At 37.9% G+C, this 23,153-nt stretch overlaps 1 protein-coding gene and 1 pseudogene across 2 annotated transcripts in view; one reads left to right on the top strand and one right to left on the bottom strand.

Annotated features, from left to right (window-relative positions):
• The window catches only part of KCNIP4 (potassium voltage-gated channel interacting protein 4), a 1,316,619-nt gene that overhangs the window by 588,397 nt on the left and 705,069 nt on the right, over window positions 1-23,153 (top strand). The gene's annotated exons all lie outside the window — the stretch shown is intronic.
• Window positions 4,814-4,913, bottom strand: LOC133250183 (U6 spliceosomal RNA; annotated as a pseudogene).

The following is a 23,153-nucleotide window of genomic DNA, read 5'->3' as shown; positions in this document are numbered from 1 at the left end:
TATAACTACCTTTCTCATTTTTTCATATAACCATCTAGGTCCTTTATGAAAATCCCCTGGTTTTTTTCATATACAATATTGGTAACTCAATTGTGCATATACCAGCTCACTCACATTTACAACTAGCCATTCTTCAAAACAGAAAGTACCCAAAAAAATATTTGAGTCATACTTTTGCACAGAAATTATTATTATATGCAATTTTTATGCTAAATGCTTTATAGAAATGACAAAAATTCTGCCTTGATTTAAGTTTAAAAAAATCATGTCTCTACACATTACATAAAGCTAACTTTACACTCACTAAACAACAGCATATTACATAAAAGTACGTTTGGAATACTTAGAGAACTTTTGCTCGAGAAAAGAAATACTGCCTTCACCAGCACCAAAATGGCCTCGTCATATCTCCTTGGGCCTTATTTGAACTTTGAGGTGTAAGTAACCTGCTTTTGGCAGGTCATCTTCAAACAGAGGGCTAAACAGATAAGTTTAAGATAGAAAAAACTTTGCTTTTAGGTGCCACTTTGAAAATTTCTGGCAAGGAGCACTGTCTATTAAGAGCAGCCCGAGAGCAGAATGTTTCATCATCATAAAAAAGACTCTAGAAGCCTATTGTCAGATAACAGAGTTAACAAGTATGAACAAAAATAACAAGAGCATAAAATTTAATCAGTGCTCTTCTTCAGACCACTAACCAAACAAATACACACACACACACAGAGCCATTTGTAAAATAAAAAGACATAAAAGCTTCAGTTTCATTTACTTCATGTTGACTAATCACGTTAGCCACAGAATCTTTAATTAAAAGAAGATTGAAAGTAATGAAAGCTTTATCAGCCCTTTTTGTTACAAAGGAGTTAGCATTTCTTTGCTGTCTTGCTAGCAACCCTATTGCTGAGAGTTTAGTTAAGCCACTTTGGAAGATCCACAATACCCTTATGTCCTTATGTATAGCCCTATAGCTGGAAACAGAAGGAAGTTAGGTTAATGGGAGCTGAAAGTGAAAGTGAAGTCGCTGAGTCTTGTCAGACTCTTTGAGACCCCATGGACTGTAGCCTATCAGGCTCCTCCCTCCATGGGATTCTCCAGGCTAGAGTACTGGAGTGCCATTTCCTTCTCCAGGGGATCTTCCTGATCCAGGGATTGAACCCAGGTCTCCCGCATTCCAGGCAGACGCTTTAACCTCTGAGCCACCATCCACAATTACTGAGCCACAGGAAGTAGATTTAAGGTGGTGCTCCCCGAAATCCTAAAGGTTAAGCAAAACTGCCTCCAGGACTTAGGAGAAGGGAGAGAGAAACTAGGAAGAGGAACAACTGCCTGGTGAGTCCAAGGTTCCAGAATTCTTGCTTTTGAATTCCCTGGAGATCTCTTTCAGAACTGTGTTGTCTAATTTGGTTTCTATAAAAGATTTTGTTTGAAGAAAGTGTGTTTTGTTTTAAAATGTTTGTCTGTTGTTGAAAACAATTGTGCCAAGGGAAAACAGATAGAAGAAAAAGAAAAAAAAGGCCTGAGAAACTATTGTGAGACATAGTGAAACCACCCATTATCCTATGCTTTATTTTAAAATACAAGAAAACATCACCTAAAAGAGAAAATTCAGTCCAGCAAGTTATGACTAAGCATCTCCACTGCCTAACACTAGTATGTTCAGGGAATGAGACAAAATAAGTAATTTATGAAGGGACTGAGGTAGGAAGAACAGTGCACTTAAATCGGAAATTTGGTTTTCTCTACTGACTCCACCTGAAGGATTGGAGGCCACAGTCACTTGTCTTAGAAGTGACTTGTCACAGTTACTGTTGAGCATCTGCTATGTGCCAGGTACTCTGCATGTCCTGAGGATTCAACAGTAAGTTAAATGTGATTGGGCTTCCCTTATGGCTCAGCTGGTAAAGAATCCGCCTGCAATGCAGGAGACCTGGGTTTGATCCTTGGGTTGGGAAGATCGCCTGGAGAAAGGAAAGGCTACCCACTCCAGTATTCTGGCCTGGAGAATTCAATGGACTACAGTCCATGGGGTCGCAAGGAGTCGGACACAACTGAATGACTTTCACTTTAAGTGTGATATCTGCTGTCCTGCCCCGAAAGAACTCACAGAACAGTAGTAGTCACTGAACAGTAAATCAGGAAACATATATTAGGTACTTGTTCTGGGCCCAGCAATGTTCCAAGCACTTTTATAAGGATTAGTTTTTACATCTTCATGGCAATCTCACTAGGTACATAATATGTGGATTCCCATCTTATAGGTATAGAAATGAGGCATCTATCAGTTCTATAACTTGCCCTCAAAGCGCAGAGATGTCTCTGAGCTTAGTTCTTGGAATTCTTTTGTAAACTCTGAATGTAGTAGATCAAGAAGGAAATAGTAGTGGTTTTGTGAGTGCATTTTGGAAGCAGTGTTCTGTACAAGTGTGAGTAATTGTTAAATCAAGGAAAGATAAATGAATTAAAAGTTCAGTAAGTCATGAGCCCACGCACCACAGCTACCGAAGCCCATGTGCCCTAAAGCCTGTGCTCCACAGAAAGAGAAACCACCACAATGCGAAGCCAACACACCACAGCTAGAAAGTAGCCCCCACTCACCACCACGAGAGAAGTCCCCACACAGCAACAAAGGCCCAGCACCGCCAAAAATAAAGAATACAATCTTTTAAAAGTTAAATAAGTCACAACCGGAAGTGTTTCCCTCACCCAAAATGTAAAGATGCAAAGAAATACAGGGTTATTAAGAAGAACCACCCCTGGCTTCTAGAATATAAGTAATTTCTTATGAAGTATTCCTGAGCCATCAGAGTCCATCCTGGATTAAATACTGGTAGGAAGGAAATTAACAGCTAGGTATTTCTCAGGCCCTGACTATGTAAATCTCATCCTCCCAGCCAGCAAGACAATCCAGATGTAGCTGCATACGATTTTCATGACATCGAGTTCACCTGTGCCAAGGAAGAAGTGGAGCTGGTATCAGCAAGGAAACTACCCCTTTGAGGTAGAGGGTGAAAATGTACTATCCAAATGGTTTCACTTATGTTCTAGAAACAAGCCACTGGGCATTGTCGAGATCCAGTAGCAAAAAGATGCTTGAGGGCTAGGCCTTTCCCGTTTCTGCTTGAGTCTAGATTTTGTCCCGCTATTGCATCTAAAATCTGTTCTAGTCAAAGCCTATTTGCAGAAATTGTGTTTGTAAATAGAAGCAGATTAGAATAACTTAAAGGTCAATGGCAAAGCTGAACTATTTCCAGTGTTAAACACAGAACTCAAAAGAAGACATCCTCCATAATAATGTGCCTGAAAGCATCTGAGGTTAGAAATTGGGTTTAATTTCGCTAGTGGGGGAGGAGAAAAATCTTGTCCGTATTTGTGATTGTGGTATAGCTTCTAGAAAATGTGCCCTTTGTTACAACATGAAAACAGACATTTTAGAAATTTGCTATCCACTGTCACTCTTCAATTAACTTCTATTCATTCTGCCAGCAAGAAATTGTGTTCAGCCCGTTAAAAATAGGAGGCTTCCTTTTCTATCCCCTTTGCCATTATTGATATTGTTAATCATTTTAATTAGTGGCTTCCCATGATTCCAATCAAGGCCAATTAGACTCAAACCCGATAAACAATGAAGAGGTGAAAACAGCAGCTCAAAACATGGATTAATCTCACCAGTACAAAGTGGAAGGAGCTGCACTTTAAATTGCTTCTATTCACCTCTAAACAATGGCATTTCCTGGTCCTACTGACTATACTGGCATTAGGTACCTTATGTGAAATGTAATCTATAGTCATACCTTTCAAAGATTTTTACCCTCTATGCTGCTTCGGACAGCATTTGTGTTTGTCCAGGTATTCTCCATCATGCCCTGGTTTAGAGTTTTCTACACCAGCTACCAAATCAGTTTAAATTTCTTGCACTTTCCTTTTCCACCTCCCCTTCTGTGTGCCTATTTTCCTGCCTTTCTCTGCCCTTACAAAAATCCATTCTCCATTAGCAAAGAATAATTCCCATTCCCAGTGATATTATAGAAAAGTGACAGTGCTAGTCGTTCAGTTGTGTCTGACTCTTTGCAACCCCATGGACTGTAGCCTCTGTCCATGAAATTCTCCAGGCAAGAATACCAGAGTGGGTAGCCATTCCGTTCTCCAGGGGATCTTTCCAACCCAGGGATCAAGCCAAGGGTCTCCCGCATTGCAGGCTTGTTTTTTACCATCTGAGCCACCAGGGAAGCCTGATATTATAGAAGTTCAATATATATAGTTTCAGGCAACCACAATATATTTATCCGGATATAGTGTTAAATTATTTTCATAAGATACTTTTAATTCCCTCAACAATTCTATGACATCATTATTACTGTTAGCCCCATTTTACGGATGATAAAACTGAGATTTCAGGAATATAAGTAACTTTAATAAGCCAGAAAAAGTTAGACTCAGGATGTAAACTCAGTTCTATATTGTTCTAGAGCTCAAGCATGAACTCTTATGTTCAGACTTGCGCTGGTCTATACTTAAAAACAGAATCAGGACAGTCAGTTGGAAAATGTCCAAACACTAAAACTTTTGGAAAATGTCCAAACACTAAAATTTTACCATTAATCTTTCTTAGAATGGCTACAGTGAATAGTATTGTGTTTTGTTTTGTTTTGTTTTTTAATAAAAATTGCATCACCTAATCCAACCCATCCTCACTTCTCTGACCATATTGCCAAGTGACATAGTACACACCATCTTTTAGACAAGCCAAGGAAATTTTATCAGTACTCTAAGGTCTACACAGTAGACAGTTTTTTAAAAGTATAGTTGATTTACAAAAACTTTGGAATGCTCCGTGAATCTGTGTGTCACCCTTGTATAGGGGCCATGCTAATCTCTTTATCATTCCAATTTTTGTATATCTGCTAGCGAAGCAAGCACAACAGTAAGCAATTTTTATCCCTTGGAAACTATTCAGACATAACATGGGCATGTATCTTATCACTTCAAAACTTCATGATTCCTCTGTTTTAAATGTGTGACAGGAAACAGCCTAAAAAGCAAAGCTGAATTTGGATCATGGTTGTAATATTTACTGTCTGAGGTGTCTTAGCCTTCCTCAGTGATCAACTGCAAAGAAATAGAGGAAAACAAGAGAATGGGAAAGACTAGAGATCTCAAAGAAAATTAGAGATACCTAGGGAACATTTCACGCAAAGATGGGCTCGATAAAGGACAGAAATGGTATGGACCTAACAGCAGCAGAAGATATTAAGAAGAGGTGGCAAGAATACACAGAAGAACTGTACAAAAAAGATTTTCATGACCCAGATAACCACGATGGTGTGGTCACTCACCTAGAGCCAGACAACCTCGAATGTGAAGTCAAGTGGGCCTTAGAAAGCAACACTACGAACAAAGCTAGTGGAGGTGATGGAATTCCAGTGGAGCTATTCCAAATCCTGAATGATGCTGTGAAAGTGCTGCACTCAATATGCCAGCAAATTTGGAAAACTCAGCAGTGGCCACAGGACTGGAGAAGGTCAGTTTTCATTCCAATCCCAAAAAAAGGCAATGCCAAAGAGTGCTCAAACTACCACACAATTGAACTCATCTCACATGCTAGTAAAGTAATGCTCAAAGTTCTCCAAGCCAGGCTTCAGCAATACGTGAACCGTGAACTTCCAGATGTTCAAGCTGGTTTTAGAAAAGGCAGAGGAACCAGAGATCAAATTGCCAACATCCGCTGGATCATGGAAAAAGTAAGAGTTCCAGAAGAACATCTATTTCTGCTTTATCGACTATGCTAAAGCCTTTGACTGTGTAGATCACAATAAACTGTGGAACATTCTGAAAGAGATGGGAATACCAGACCACCTGACCTGCCTCTTGAGAAACCTTATATGCAGGTCAGGAAGCAACAGTTAGAACTGGACATGGAACAAAAGACTGGTTCCAAATAGGAAAAGGAGTACATCAAGGCTGTATATTGTCACCCTGCTTATTTAGCTTCTATGCAGAGTACATCATGAGAAACGCTGGGCTGGAAGAAGCACAAGCTGGAATCAAGATTGCCAGGAGAAATATCAATAACCTCAGATATGCAGATGACACCACCCTTATGGCAGAAAGTGAAGAGGAACTCAAAAGCCTCTTGATGAAAGTGAAAGAGGAGAGTGAAAGAGTTGGCTTAAAGCTCGACATTCAGAAAACTAAGATCATGGCATCCGGGCCCATCACTTCATGGCAAATAGATGGGGAAACAGTGGAAACAGTGTCAGACTTTATTTTTCTGGGCTCCAAAATCACTGCAGATGGTGATTGCAGCCATGAAATTAAAAGACACTTACTCCTTAGAAGGAAAGTTATGACTAACCTAGATAGCATATTAAAAAGCAGGATATTACTTTGCCAACAAAGGTCCGTCTAGTCAAGGCTATGATTTTTCCTGTGGTCATGTATGGATGTTAGAGTTGGACTGTGAAGAAAGCTGAGCACCGAAGAATTGATGCTTTTGAACTGTGGTATTGGAGAAGGCTCTTGAGAGTCCCTTGGACTGCAAGGAGATCCAACCAGTCCATTCTAAAGAAAATCAGTCCTGGGTGTTCATTGTAAGGACTGATGCTGAAGCTGAAACTCCAATACTTTGGCTACCTGATGTGAAGAGTTGACTCATTGGAAAAGACCCTGATGCTGAGAGGGATTGGAGGCAGGAGGAGAAGGGGATGACAGAGGATGAGATGGCTGAATGGCATCACTGACTCGATGGACGTGGGTCTGAGTGAATTCCGGGAGTTGGTGATGGACAGGGAGGCCTGGCGTGCTGCAATTCATGGGTTGCAAAGAGTCGGACATGACTGAGCAACTGAACTGAACTGAGGTGTCTTAAGCAGGTTACTTACCTTTTCTGAGTTTAAGGCCTTTGGGATATAGAAATAATAAAAATGAGTGAATTTAACCCAGAAAATGGCAAATATAAAATTTACCTTGCATTTAAAAAAAATTTTTAAAGAATCAACTGAAATATATTTCTAAATGTGCCTGACCTGTAACTGTTTCTTAATAAATGGTGGTATTAATTATTATCATTTATGTGTCTCACATAATGTGTAAAGCATATAATGATATTTTTATACAGAAGCAGGTGGACAGTAGGTTTCAGTTAGGCAGAGTATCCAGACATAGTATGCTGCTGCTGCTAAGTCGCTTTAGTCGTGTCCGACTCTGTGCAACCCCAGAGATGGCAGCCCACAAGGCTCCCCAGCCCCTGGGGCTCTCCAGGCAAGGACATAGTATAGCCTGTAACAAAAATCCAACCAAAGAGACTCCGATTAGAAAGGAAATTGATTGTAGTAGAGCATTAATCTGGTTACTGGAGATAAAGTAGAAGGCTGAGCTTGATTGAAAAGAGCAAGGTAATTAAGACAGCAATTACTAACACTCAAAAGCATTTGTATCAGTCAGCTATTGCCACTATAATGCTGAAAAACAACTCCAAAATACAATGCTTACAAGAATAATTATTCTCACACTCATTTTGTCTTATCTAAAATGGGCTCAGCTATATCTCTGCTTCATAATGTCGGTCAGCCTATCTTGCCTAAAGACTGAAGATTCAGTTTAGATCCATTCCATGAATTTTTGTTCTGATGCTCAGGCTGAAAAGGTAACAGTTTTTAGAGAATGTTTTCTTTTTCATAGGAAATCACTAAGTCATAACAGGAAAAGCTCATTTATACAGGTACATTTTAAGCTTCAACTTTCATCAGATCTTCTAATATCTAGTTTGGCTAAAGCAAATTACATGGTTTCATATAGTGAGTTATATTCAACTCACCATCAGACAATAAATAATATGGACAGACAATTTTATTACAGGGGAATGAAAAACTACAATCAGTAAATTAATCTAACATACAAAACTGAGAAATTGCTAAACCTTTCAGCTATTCATCCAGAGATTCTCCTGCCTGCTTTGCAGACTTGTTCTAGAATTTAGACCTGAAACTTCAGACTGGTTTGGGAGTTGTCAATTCTGGAAACTGGATGAAAATTACATGAGTAAAAGAACAAATCAGCCTGATTGTGACTGTGGTTGAAGTCTTTGACCTGATCCATGTAATTTTCTGTTTGTGGTATGCCCCACTCTCAAATGCTTTGCTTTGGTTCTTAAGGTTTCATTTGTTTGCTTTTATCAAGGATGCTGGTACACATTAATAGAGCTATTGATTACGTATCTATTTGCTTTCCTAATTTGTTTTCTCCAGGAATTTCATGTCTAACTATTTATTTTCCATTTCTTGAGTTGCATTTGTACAGAATGCAGAAAAAACCAGTTGCTTCACCACTGTCCTGGGCTTTTTCCCAACTGATTAATTTGAACAGTGATAATGAAGATTCGATAAGATTTTATCTCCTTGTTTTGTGCTTATGAATTGATGTGCTCTTTAGAGCTTTAAAATATCATCCCTTGATATACATTTACAGTGCATATCTTCCCCCAAAATCAATATATGTGGAATCAATTCTGATTTAAGTGTTTTTCAGGTACCATTATGTTTGTTAAATTGAGATGTTTTCTTACGGTCAAAGCATGAGAAGCAACTTAGACTAAATTTTGCTGGGAACTTCTGCTGGCTCTCGGGAGAAATGACTGTGATTATTTCATTGTGTAGCTTGAGCCTAATCTAGACTTCTTCTGAGTTTGCTTAGAGTTATGCAGTCTCACCCAGCATAATGCCTTCATATAGTTTTCTCCAGCAGTAACTGAGGACAACCTCCCTGCTTTCAGATTTCTGTGCTCCCTTATTATAAATATATGTATGTAATAAACATCCAACCAGTCCATCCTAAAGGAAATCAGTCCTGAATATTCATTGGAAGGACTGATGCTGAAGCTGAAATGCCAATACTTTGGCCACCTGATGCGAAGAACTGACTCATTTGAAAAGCCCCTGATGCTGGGAAAGATTGAAGGCAGGGGGAGAAGGGGACGACAGAGGATGAGATGGTGGATGGCATCACCAACTCAATGGACAAGAGTTTGAGTAAGCTCCGGGAGTTGGTGATGGACAGGGAAGCCTGGCATGCTGCAGTCCATGGGGTTGCAAAGAGTCGGACATGACTGAGTGACTGAACTGAACTGAAACATGGGCTTCTCAGGTGGCTCAGAGGTAAAGAATCTGCCTGCCAATGCAGAAGGCCAGGAGACGCGGGTTCAATCCCTGAATCAGGAAGGTTTCCTGGAGAAGGAAATGGCAACCAACTCCAGTATTCTTGCCTGGAAAATCCCATAGACAGAGGGACATGGTGGACTACAGTACATGGGATAGCAAAGAATCTGACACAACTTAGCAACTAAACAAAATGTGTGTGTGTGTGTGTGTGTACACTTTTATATCACTGTGAATGAATTATGAATATTCTTTTATCTCAGTTCCCTAATTAACTTATGAGAATAATATGGTAGGTACAAAGCATTTATTCATATGTGCCCAGTACTTACAGTAAAATAACATTTTATGAAATGACTGTTATGGTGCACCAAAAACCACAATGAATAAACTTTATATGATCAAGACTTCAAACATTAGTCACACTATTTTTGTCTATAAGTTTTCCTATTGTATTTCTTACTACTCTGAGAAAGTGGCTTGTAGGCACTAATCTGTCCTAGCAGCTTATAGTTCAATTTTTAATTATGTTAATCAAATGAACATATACAAAATATTAATCTATCTTGAGATTTGATCTCTAGTTAAAGCATTCCCCTATATTTTCTTGAACATTTCCATTCTGTATCATCTTTGTGATGATTCTTGCTCTGTACTTCTCTGGGACTCTATCACTCTTTCCTGGTTGCTGTCTGAGTAGCATACAGTACATAATCTATAACAAAATTACCTTTAGGGACCAGCTATGAATTCATATATGTCTGAATATCATTTTTTGACATCTTATGAGTGCATTTCAATATCATTGTATAGTACATATACATTCAAAACCTTTAGTCTGGGAAAAATCAGAGTCAAAGCAAACCAGAGAACTGGTACTCTCTGGTTGGTACTATGGGGTTAAAAAGATCAGTATTTCATCCATATCCTATTGTATTTATTATTTGTTTCTAATTTTACACTTTAGTGATTGGAATATTCTAAGATAGATCTTTCATTTATTTAGAATTTTTTGTTCTGCACTCAACTTTTTACTGAATTTTTCATAGTTCTCTTTGATATTCTTCTGCATCTTCTTACATACAGTTCTGAATTCTTTGCCCTTCCTTTCTTTGAATTTATTGGGTATCATGGCTCTTATCCTCTGTTCTTTAATATATTTTATTAAAGAGATGCTCATGGAAAGTTGACAACAACCTGCCTCATCCTTCACATTTCCTTACATCTAATGAGGTTGTTCTTGTAAGAAGTGAACACGAGAAGCACATTCCATTCCATCTTTTACATTGCTTTGATGCTTTGTTTAAATTTATTCTGTAAATAATATCTTAAATCAATGCCTTTCTTTTGAAGGTCTTTGAATCTATTTGGAATAGCATGACTATTTTTATCTTTGACTCCACTTATATTTCATGATCCAATTTAGAAGCAGTATGGTGTATTATAAAGAGCTGGATATACTCAGTCTAAGGTTTTGAATCCTAGGTCAGCCACTTAACTATCTATGTGACCTTGGGTAACTTGCCTTCTGGTTTCCTTTGCATTGCCTTTAACCCTCACAGGCTGTTGTGAGGATAAAGAAAAATACCTGACAAATGGTATACCCTTTGTAAACAATGGTTAAATGATGCTGACATCTGCTTGAAAGATACTCAGAAAATTCTGAGTCATTACCCACAGAATTAATCTGGGGTAAATTGATTTAATTGATGCTCTCTTTAACGTCTTTGCACTATGCTGCTAATGATGATGTGGCACGCTTCCCTGAAAGTAAAAGCAAGACCTCCTTCATACCATGCTGATCTCTTTCTATTTCCATAATAGAATATTGCTGATAGCCTTTTCCCTATTGAGCTCTTCTGGATACCTTCCCTTTAAAGAAAAGCCATTCATAAGAGCCTTTACCACTTTGAAATATTTGTGCAAATCATTAAAATATATGCTACTAAGGATGCATTGTGATGCAAGAAGTGGCTACTATGAAGTCATTTTTATTTAAGTTCATTAGGATAAAACATGTTTCAAAAGGGAGATAATTTGTACTAAGTAAAAAAGGAAGCCTGAAGGGAGAGATGAGAAAAGCAGAAAAAAAGAAAAGAAAAAGTTAACTCTACCAAGACTTACTGAGAGCAAATTCTGTGCAGGATGCTGTTTTAGGTTTGTTAGTGGTACCAAAGTGTTTCAGGACTGTCAAGAATGACAATTTTTGTCAGGAGAAAGTCTCATTGAAATGGAAGTTCCTTTCCTAGCCCGCACAGTGACTGAAGAAGGATGGCTGTTGAGTGCATTTTGGGTTGAATGAATGATAGATCAAATGGAAAAGGCTTAATCAGTGTTACTTTGGAGGTAGCTGGATTGGAAGAAATGTTAGAAATATTGTTTTGTTAAGAAGAATGGTCAAATAATAAGAGATATGAATTTTTTAAAAATATTTTTTTCCAGTTTGTGGGTTAAGCAAATAAATTTATAGAATTATAAATGATCAAAATAAAAAAGGGATCTTAGCAGTGATTCTAGTCTACCTTATTTCAGAGGCTGAGTTTAAATTCATGCTAGAAAATGTGTGCTTTAATTCCCACCATTTCTACCTTTTATCTTGGCCAATTAGCCAGCAGACATTTAAGGCATTTACCACTTTACATGATACTTAGATGCTGTCAGTTTGAATTATTTTTATAGGGATCTCATGTGTAAATTGTCTAAATAATACTGTGGATTCCACGATGGCTTCCTTCCACCACTAAATATAATTATGAGTTTCATTTGTTCATGTCAGCTATGGTGGTTTTTGAGGTTACAGGCTGATTTTAATGCTGGGCAAAGTAAGCATAAGTTACATGAATTCTCCTGATGAAAAAATATCAACTTTTATTTCATTGACATTTATGCCTTATCTCACTGTAACTTATTAGTATCACAGTGGCCTAATGTCGCTACTGGACAACTATGTGACTGGCAAAATAGAATATTACACTTAAAAAGGAATGTATACAAGTAAAATCAGAACCCTCTGGTATATCCGCTTTAAAAATGATATTACAATGCCCTTCTCTGATTCAGAAGCAGTAGCATGAGAAAATAATAGAGACAGCCCTGTGCTTGTAATTGTTTTGGACACCCATTTGTCTGAGTCCTACACATAGAAAGGCTCACTCAAACACTTCCCAGCACCAGTCTCTTGCCGTAGCTTACCATATCCATTACTGCTCAAGCATGGTAACCAATTTACCATGAAAATGGAAAATTATTATTATTCCCCATACCTTAGTTTGTTTTATGCTTACATTAGAATGAGAATTAACGTTGGCTATGGCTAGTGTCAGGCTGTAAGTTTCCTAAAGAATTTCAAACTCTTTGTTGAAAATTCTTTCCTGTTTCTGTCCTTCCTGGATAATTCTTATCCACATAAGGGCAAGACTTAGCTTACTCCTAGTGCATTCACCTTCCTCTTCAGTTCAGTTGCTCAGTCATGTCCAACTCTGCGACCCCATGGACTGCAGCACACCAGGCTTCCCTGTCTATCACCAACTCTCGGAGTTTACCCAAACTCATGTCCATTGAGTCGATGATAACATCCAACCATCTCATCCTCTGTCATCCCCTTCTCCTCCTGCCTTCAATCTTTCCCAGAATCAGGGTGTTTTCCAATGAGTCAGTTCTATGCATCAGGTGGCCAAAGTATTGGAGTTTCAGCTTCAACATCAGTCCTTCCAATGAACACTCAGGATTTATTTCCTTTAGGATGGACTGGTTGGATCTCCTTGCTGTACAAGGGACTCTCTAGTTCCTTATAAACCCTAAAGTAACATTTCCCCAGCCATATGCCTCAGGATTTCCAGGAATCTTTATTTTGGTGAACCTGCAGTTGATTTTTTACAGACACCAGATTTGAGAACCGTTGCTCTTCAGTGAGACTTCCCTTGAGTTACTCTTATTCAAAGCTTGGACTCCAGCTAAAGACTAAGCTTGTTGCCCTGCAGAGAATCCCCTAGAAATTCCTGATGACTGTCCTCTCTTGTTAGACTGCTGTACTCCTCAACTGAGGAGAACCACAGAGGAGGCACACTGTAGGGAAGGCTGTGTTTTGCTTCACTGATGTTTGCCAAGCATAGGTTTTCTAATTGCCCACATGGTAGCAATGTAAATGTCCATTGACAGATGAATGGATGAAAAAAGAAGTGGTATATTTACATAGTGAAATACTACTCAGTCATAAAAAAAGAATGAAGTAATGCCATTCATGATACTGAGCAGGGCCCTGTGGAGCTCCTGGGCACAAGCTTGTGTCTCCTATTTCTTTGATGACAGAAAATAGCCCTCATTCAGCCTCCGTGACCTTCCCTGAGTTCCAATGACAGATTCAACAGTTGTTAATTAGGGAAGAGGGGGGACGTGAGACCAGGGGGAAATAGTCAAGAGAAACAGTAGTGCAGCCTCGGGACAAGGTCCTGGTTCCCCATCGATGGGTACACACAACAATACCTTTGAGTTATTTTGCAGATAAACACCCTCCCAGGTGGGAGAAGTTAACAATTAACAATGGTAGGCTGCCCATAAGCACATAGACCCCAGACCAGATGGACCTGAAAGTCGGTGATGCAGACTCCTACTTACCTCACCACCAATCCATCAGAAGAATGTCCACGAGCTGATCAGGCCCTCTTTGAACAATTTCTATAAAATTTCTCACTATCTTCTTCAAATTGGGACACATGGTTCTGAAGGCATTAGCCTGCTGTGGCCCCCTTTGGCTGACAAAGTAATAAAGCTACCCGTTTCTGCCTCACCCAAAACTCTTGTCTCCGAGATTTAATTTGGCACCGGAGGAGCTGAGCTTTCAGCATCAATTCTGGCACTCCAGATGGGAAGTGTGTCTCTTCAGATACACAGCATATGTGTTTTCTCAGACAATTCAGAGTGTTAGACAAGAACCCATTTTCAGCCCTAAAAGGGGCTCCCCTTCCTGCAACATTTAAAACAACATTGATGGATTTAGAGATTATCATACTAAGTGAAGTAAACCAGACAGAGAAAGACAAATATATGGGTTACAGGTGGAATCTAAAAAATATGATACAAATGAACTTATATACAAGACTGACACAGACCTACAAACATAGAAAACAAAACTTAGGATTATCAAAGGGGAAAGTGGGGTGAAATGGGATAAATTATGAGTTTGGGATTAACATATACACACTACTATATATAAAATAGATAATCAACAATAGATAACACAGGGAACTATACTCAATATTTTATAATAACCTATAAGAGAACCTGAAAAATATATACAATTGAATAACTGCTGTACAATGAAATTGACACAACTTTTAAAATCAACTATACTTTGATAAAAAATAAAACTGAAAAAAAAACACTGAGAAAGTTGCTAAGAGAGAGACCTTAAAAGCGTGAAAGTGTTAGTCACTCAGTATTTACATGTGGTGATGGATGATAACTTATTGTGGTAATCATTTTGCAACATAAACATAAATCAAATAATTATGTTGTACATTGAAAACTAATATGATGTTATCTGTCAGTTTTATCTCCATTTCTTAAGAAGCCACTAAATAATTATTTACTGAAAATATGGAATTAATGAATTGAAGATAAAAACCTTAAACTTTTTGTTCAGTTTTATCCTCTGCGCCTAAAGCATTGCCTGACCCAGGTAAGGTTTCCCAGGTGTCTCATAGTAGGTACTCAGTAAACATTTGTTAAATCAGTAAATGTCAAGTACAACTATTCCAGGGAAATAAACTATGTCTTTACCTAAAATTTCCTCATGGGCATACTTGTTTCCTAGCCTAAAGTCCTTATATTAAGGCCCACTTTTCTTAGTCTGGCTTCTAAGCCAGACATTTTCTTAGCTACTGGAAATTTCAACCCCAGTTTAGGAAAACCCTAATCCCTAAGCAAAAAAAGAGTTGGTCTTGCTCTCAGAATGAATTAGACTGCATTTGTGAGAACACAAAGATAATGATCAATATGAAAGGTATTAAGGATGTAACTTGATGTAAAACATATTGAGGAAAAAAGAAAAAATGAATTTAAATGCTCAATTAAAATGTTTCTTTTTAAAAAAATACTTTGGATTTTACAGAAAATAAACCCAGTTCATGTCTTAAAGTATGTTGATTTATTTTTATCAAATGATATGTTTTTTCCATATATTAACCAAAAGGATTTGCATTTTAAAATAACTCATAGGAAATTCATAAACAAAAAAAGAGTCTGTTCTAAAAGAATAATACAACAACGAGTATTTCTAGACTTTTAAAATCTTGTCATACACTTTTCTTTCTGTGCTAAATATTTGACTACTTCTTCCAAGAATGAAGTACAGACTTTTAATAGCTTTATTAATGGGTAATTTACATATAATATGATTAAGTCATTTTAAGTGTATAATACTTTTCATTAAATTTATAAAGGTGTGCAACCATTAAAACCATCTGATTTTAGAACATTTCCATCATACCCAAGAGATCACTAGTGTCCATTTGCAATCTCTCGTCTTCACTGCTGGGCCAACACTGACAACCCTTAAAATATTTTCTGTCTTTGCTTTTTCTAGAGATTTAATATATATTGAATCACACAACATGTATCTTTTATGCCTATTTACTTCACTTAGCATAATGTTTTGGAAGTTCATCCATGCTTTATCATGTATTAATACTGCATGTTTTAAAAATTGAGTGGTATTTCCATACACTGCCTTCAATATATATTAACATGAAATACATCACTAAAGGCAAATGTGTTTTAACTAAATTCTAGTTTTTAATGTAATTTATGTCATAACTTCTGAAATAATTATAGTAAATGTTAATAATCCATAAATTATATATGCATAAAATCTGAATATACGGCAAAACCTTCCTAAATCTTGTGTATTTATTTAATCCATTCATAATTAATTCCTTAAATATTACTTTAAAAAATATTACTGTTACTTAAATTCTCCTCTGAACTTAATACACATAAACACTTCTGATATGAGTGATAGAAAGATATGGATGAGTTAAGTTTTATCTTACTAACTCATATAAAGCAAAAAGAAACTGCAGTGTTGTTATCACAGAAGTTTTACTTGTCTCTTGACAAGACAGACTAATGATAGTGCTTAACTGAGAAATGATGGCCTGGAAAAATTAGCCATTTTTTAATCCTATAACATTGAACTTACACTTATATTAGAAAAAGGAAGCATTTTATGTAAATTCATTTTATTTTGTTAATAATGTAAAAGAGTTAGAGCAAGACAGAGAAAAGGCCAGATATAATCAGAATCCTTCAAAGGTCAAGTGAAAACACATTGCTGAGGATTCTTATATTTCATTTATCTCTCCTGAGTTTTCATTCTTCTCTTATTCAGTATCTCTTTCCACATTTAAAAAATTTTTATGTCTCATCTTAGACCTGGATAAATTTCTCTTTTATATTTTACCAACAAATCAAAACAAAGAAACTTTGTTATGAAAGGCAGGGTATTTATGAAGAGTAGTTAAAAAATAAGAGATCCTATGCACATTTGAGGGCTAGATCTAGTCTATCCAGCTTTTGTGTCCCCTAAAATATGGTACTGGGTATTCTATCTGGAATACATGCAATGTTGACAAATTAAAAATTATGCAATAGGGGAAAAATGGAAAATCTATAATATCCTAATGTTCTATTTTTTTTTTACATACTTGTGTTTCTCTCTTATATTTTAGAAATCTTAGGTGAATTTTTAGCAGAAATTTGTGAGATGGGTCTAAAAAAGAAACTTCCTTCACTATTTTTACTGAATATCTACTATAATTAAATAATCCAAATGTAGAGACTCCACTCCTTTCCTTATGCAAAAGATAAATGTACTTTTACATATCCCTTTACCTGTCTTCCATCCAGCTTTGGCAAAGCAAGGAAGCACTGAATAAAAAAAACCAAAAAACAAAAAAACACAAATCCCATGGCTCAAATATAGGATGCTATACATTCAAATAAAGTGCAAAGCTAACAGTATAACTTTAGTCTGTGAAACTTAAAAAAAAAATCAATTAGGTCAAAAATGTGATTTGGACATGAAGTGCAGGGATGGAAAAGTGTACAGAAAGAGTGATGTGGGAAACAGTTAAGGAAACATATTAGAAATTAATCACTAAATTAGCATTACCAAGTTACTTTGTCATTCAACACATGTTTACAAAAGGTCTTTTCTTTGGTGGTAGGCACAGTGTTAAATATGCAAGGAAAAAAGTGAGGCATAGAGCCACAGCTTCTGTAAGTTGAGCAAAATGAAAATTTAGAAACTACATACAACTGAGTTCATATTGTTTTCACTTGGTGCATTAACCCCAAGGGGGAAAAATAACTTAATTTCCTGTATCTCTCCTACATAGCTTCTCTTTTGATAGCAGGTGACTCTAATTCTTCTTTTGGTCTTATGGGACCTTCTCTTAAATCCTGCCAATTCTCTCCAAACTTTGGCTTATAATAAAACATTATTATAAAAATATACTGGAGAAATTAAAAAAAAAAAAAAAAAACCTTCCCATAATTTCAGTACCATGGCTTTCATGATTGTGTTCAGGCTCTGAGCTTCAAATTAGTGTTTGTAAAACCAAAAATTTCATTTTATGCCTTCTAGTCTTACCTATAGGATTAACCTCTCTGTTTATGATGGAGGTTAGGTTCAAAGAATTGATACTATTATATGGGCTTTCACAGGGTCTGTCAGAGACTACCCAAGCTACACAAATAACACAATGTAAAGAGTGATACAGTATTAAAAATCTTCCAACAAACAAAAGCCCAGGATCAGATGGTTTCATAGGCAAATTCTATCAAATGTTTAGAGAAGAGCTAACATCTATCCTTCTCATGAAAGTGAAAAGTGAAAGTGAAAGTCACTCAGTCGTGTCCGACTCTTTGCAACCCCATGGACTATAGAGTCCATGGTATTCTCCAGGCCAAAATACTGGGGTGGGTAGCCATTCCCTTCTCCAGGGGATCTTCCCAACCCAGGGATAAAACCCAGGTCTCTTGCATTACAGGCAGATTTTTTTTTACCAGCTGAGCCACAAGGGAAGCCCATATAGTCTTCCAAAAAATTGCAGAGGGAGGTACTCTCCCAAACTCACTCTTTGAGGCCACCATCACCCTGATACCAAAACCAGACAAAGATAGGACAGAAAAAGAAAATTATAGGACAATATTACTGACAAACATAGATGCAACATTCCTCAACAAAACACTGACAAGTATAATCCAACAACATGTTAAAAGGATCATGCACCATGATTAAGTGGGGTCATCCTTATGGCAGAAAGTGAAGAGGAACTAAAAAGCCTCTTGATGAAAGTGAAAATGGAGAGTGAAAAAGTTGGCTTAAAGCTCAACATTCAGAAAACGAAGATCATGGCATCCAGTCCCATCACTTCACAGGAAATAGATGGGGAAACAGTGGCTGACTTTATTTTTTGGGCTCCAAAATCACTGCAGATGGTGACTACAGCCATGAAATTAAAAGACGCTTACTCCTTGGAAGAAAAGTTATGATCAAGCTAGATAGCATTTTCAAAAGCAGAGACATTACTTTGCCAACAAAGGTTCGTCTAGTCAAGGCTATGGTTTTTCCAGTGGTCATGTATGGATGTGAGAGTTGGACTGTAAAGAAGGCTGAGTGCCGAAGAATTGATGCTTTTGAACTGTGGTGTTGGAGAAGACTCTTGAGAGTCCCTTGGACTGCAAGGAAATCCAACCAGTCCATTCTGAAGGAGATCAGCCCTGGGATTTCTGTGGAAGGAATGATGCTAAAGCTGAAACTCCAGTACTGTGGCCACCTCATGCGAAGAGTTGACTCATTGGAAAAGACTCTGATGCTGGGAGGGATTGGGGGCAGGAGGAGAAGGGGACGACAGAGGATGAGATGGCTGGATGGCATCACTGACTCTATGGATGTGAGTCTGAGTGAGTTGGTGATGGACAGGGAGGCCTGGCATGCTGTGATTCATGGGCTCGCAAAGAGTCGGACACGACTGAGCGACTGAACTGAACTGAACCTAGGGATCCAAGGATTCTTCAATATACACAAATCAATCAGTGTGATACACGATATTAACAAATTGAAGGATTAAAACCATATGGTAATCTCAGTAGATGCATAAAAAGCTTTTGACAAAATTCAACATCCATTTATGATAGAAAAAGAAGAAACTCTCCAGAAAGTGGGAATGGAGGGAACATACCTCAACATGTTGTGTGTGTGTTAGTCACTCAGTAGTGACCTACTCCTTGCAATCCCATAGACTGTAGCCTTCCAGGCTCCTCTGTCCATGGAATTATCCAGGCAGGAATACTGGAGTGGCTTGCCATTTCCTTCTCCATACCTCAACATAGTAAAGGTATATTTATTGACATATGACAAACCTATAGCAAACATTATTATCAATGGTGAAAAAGTTAAAGCATTCCCTCTAAGATCAGGAAAAAGACAAGGATGCACACTCTTGCCACTATTATTCAACACAGTTGTGCAAGTCCTAGCCATGACAATCAGAGAAGAAATAAAATGAATCCAGACTGGAAAATAATATGTAAAACTATCATTGTTTGCAGCTGGCAAGATACTATAGATAGACAATCCTAAAGATGCCACCAGAAAACTACTAGAGCTAATTAATGAATTTAATAAAGTTGTAGTATAGTACAGTACGACTGGCTTCCCTTGTGGCTCAGACGGATAGTGCAGTACAGTATATAGTACAGTACAGTATAGTGTACAGTGTATAGTGTAGTACAGTGTATTGATATAGTGCAGTATATAGTACAGTACAGTGTACAGTGTATAGTACAGTGTATTGTATAGTGTATAATATAGTATAGTATAGTGTATAGTGTATAGTATAGTATAGTAAGACATGGACTTCTCTAGTGACTCAGTGTTTTGTAAAGAATCCACCTGCCAATGCAGGAGACACAGGTTCGATCCCTGGACTGGGAAGATGCCCTAGAGGAGGAAATGGGAACCCACTCTAGTATTTTTGCCATGGAAAATCCCATGGACAGAGGAGCCTGGAGGACTACAGTCCATGGGGTTGCAAAGCGCCGGACATGACTTGGCGACTAAATAACAATAGGTATCCATATGCTTAGAGCTAGGGAAACAAAGGTAACTAAAATGCAAAAATGGTATGGGAGACTATGGGAGGCTACGACTGTAAAACCAGGACTTGTTTTTTATCCCCACCCTCAAAAGTCTAATATAAACGGAAAAATCGATGAGGAAAAAAGCTACATTTGCAGACATGATAAAGACGTGATAGAAAAAAGTGAGTCTGTGGCACGTGTGCAAGGTCTGACCCAGCTTGTGCATAATGTCAAAGCTACAACTGAAGGCTCGTTGCTTATAATTACTTTGATGTCAGAATGACCCCTGTACAAATTCAGAAGGAAAATCAAAATTACAGTTCCTTTATAATTATTCATTCGTCTCTGCCCAAATCTAATAGCTGTAGGCAATGTAATTTCTGCTTGAACTGAGAGTTGTTTGGTCTCAGTTTTTTCTAAATCTCTTCTGCACAACCCATCTCTTTTTCAGATTGGTTGTAACAATGACTTGGCAGGGAGCAAAACCAAATAGAATCAAATCAAAAAATTTCATTTACTTTTTTGCTTGCTTGCCTTCCTATGCTCTTTATTGCCTTTAAAAAATAAATCAATAATGATAATTAATAATAGTAATATTTTTGAGCCCTGCTAAGTGTTTGACACAATGTTAAGGACTGTACATACACCATTTCATTTAGGTATCCTAAGATAGATACTCTCATTTGGATACAATAGATGTTCTTATCGTTATCATTGTTCCTACTATGTAGATGAACAAACAAAGGCTTCTAAAAAAAATAAGTGATGGAAACAGTATTAAACACAGCCCTCTTTGACTCAGTGTAACTGATTGTACACCTATGCTCTTCATTCTTTTCCACCAAAATTGTCATCTTACTATATATGTGTGTGTGTGTGTGTGTGTGTGTGTGTGTGTGTGTGTATCATACCTTGAAATCAGGAATATGCTACAGGAAGCTGTTTCTTGGGATGAAAAGGTATAGTACGCTGGGTCACTAACTTTTCAATACTTTTCACATTTACAGGTACTGTATCTGGTACTAAACCTAGAAATACCATTATGAACAAGTTTCTATCTCATTATAAAATAGAGTGGAAAAGAGGAAAACTACCATGGCAGAATATAAGTACAGCAATTTGCATCAGCTTGATTCCCAGTCTTGGAAGGTACAATGTGGAGAACAGGAAAACTTCCCAGTGGAAGGCCCTGCCTGCATGGGCACGGCTTTCCCCCTCAGACACTGAAGGAAGCACACACTGTCTCCATCTCTTTCCTGGCTTGCCCTTTTTCCCTTTGTTTTTTGTCTCTATATCTATATAATCTCATTCTAGCTTCAAACCATCCTCGGAAGAAAAGAATTCTTATTATCCCCACTCTTGTGGGGAAACAACTCTCCATGAGTATTTTCATGTTTCTGAACAACTGGGGCTTTCTGAACAAAGAACCCTGGCACATGGGCTAAAGGATGATTGACTAGCAGCCCTCAAGGTAGAGCACTCCAGAGAGAAATAAAACTGCTCTCTCCCTGGAGACATTTGATTACATCCCAGGATGCTGAAGTAGGGACCTTCCCCTTTCCTCCACAAATATCAATGTTTACATTGCAGAGCAAAAGTTGCTTTTTCTGTCACCAGAGGGCAGAGGGACAGATGAGAAAGCCACCCTATATGAGCTATAAGTTCATAATTTTAGGCTTCCTTTTTCAAGTTACAAACCCCAACATAAGCACGGGGCACACCTGGCTCTCACTGCAATACATGGGCATGAAGAACTGATGTAAGCTGCTCTGTGAGTAAATAAAAAAGCCCAATTCCTGATCCAGTGGTCCAGTGTTCCTACTGATGTGTGTGTGTGTGTGTGTGTGTGTGTGTGTGTGTGTGTGCATGTACTCTTAGAAAGATGCAGATCATAACATCACAGACCCCTCATAGTTTTAACAACTATCCAGATAATTCTTGGCTAAAAAACATGTTCTTATTACTATATTCTAGAGGAATTCCTTTGTTCTCCTAGTCTTTGAGTTTCTGTATGGAGGTTCAAAAATTACAGGGGCTAACTCTTGGGGCTTCCCTGGTGGTTCATCAGTAAATAGCCTGCCTGCCAATGCAGGAGACATAGGAGACATGGGTTTGATCCCTGGGTCAGGAAGAATCCTTGGAGTAGGAATTGGCAGCTTGCTCCACAATTCTTGCCTGGGAAATCCCATGGACAGAGGAGCCAGGTGGGCTACAGTACACAGGGTTGAAGAGAGTCAGACATGACTTAGCAACTAAACAAGAGCTAACTCTGCCTTTAAAGGGTATTGGTTCCTGCCTCTGCCTTCACTTTTAAATATTCACTTCCATCATCTGTTCTAATGTCTAACTTAGGTCACACTGAGAAACAATTTTCTGGAAAGGAGAGAAAATCCCTGAAATATATGTCCTGGTCCAATGGCTCCATTATAATCTGTGAGCAGATACAGAAAGAACTTACTTGCCTCCCTAAAGACAGAAGAAAAACTGGAAAGCTGCTTCATGACCTCTCTTGCTAAGGAAGGACTTGCTGTTCTGTGGCTGTGTCACATAGAATGGGTCAGTGTGACCTGACTAGATCCTGCTCTGATTGGGTCCCTCAGGAGATCATGAGCTCTTCTATGTCCCCTTTTTAACACAGAAGAGAGAAGAAGGACTTGAGAATGCTATTATATTTAATTTATTTCTTAATCCCACAAAACTAAGAAGCAAGGCACACATTTCAAATCTTTAGAGACAGTCCCAGCATTTTATCTTACCGCAATCTCTGCTCAAGTCCCTTGTCTGGTGTCCCATCCTTCTGCTACATTTTAAGGAACTCTAATGCAGGTCTCAGTCTCTCAACTTCCTTGCACTTTGCAA

The sequence above is a fragment of the Bos javanicus genome, chromosome 6 (genome assembly GCF_032452875.1).
Source record: "Bos javanicus breed banteng chromosome 6, ARS-OSU_banteng_1.0, whole genome shotgun sequence".
In the NCBI taxonomy this organism is placed as follows: domain Eukaryota; kingdom Metazoa; phylum Chordata; class Mammalia; order Artiodactyla; family Bovidae; genus Bos; species Bos javanicus.
The sequence above is the reverse complement of the archived record's forward strand: the minus strand, read 5'-3'. Positions and strand labels throughout refer to the sequence as shown.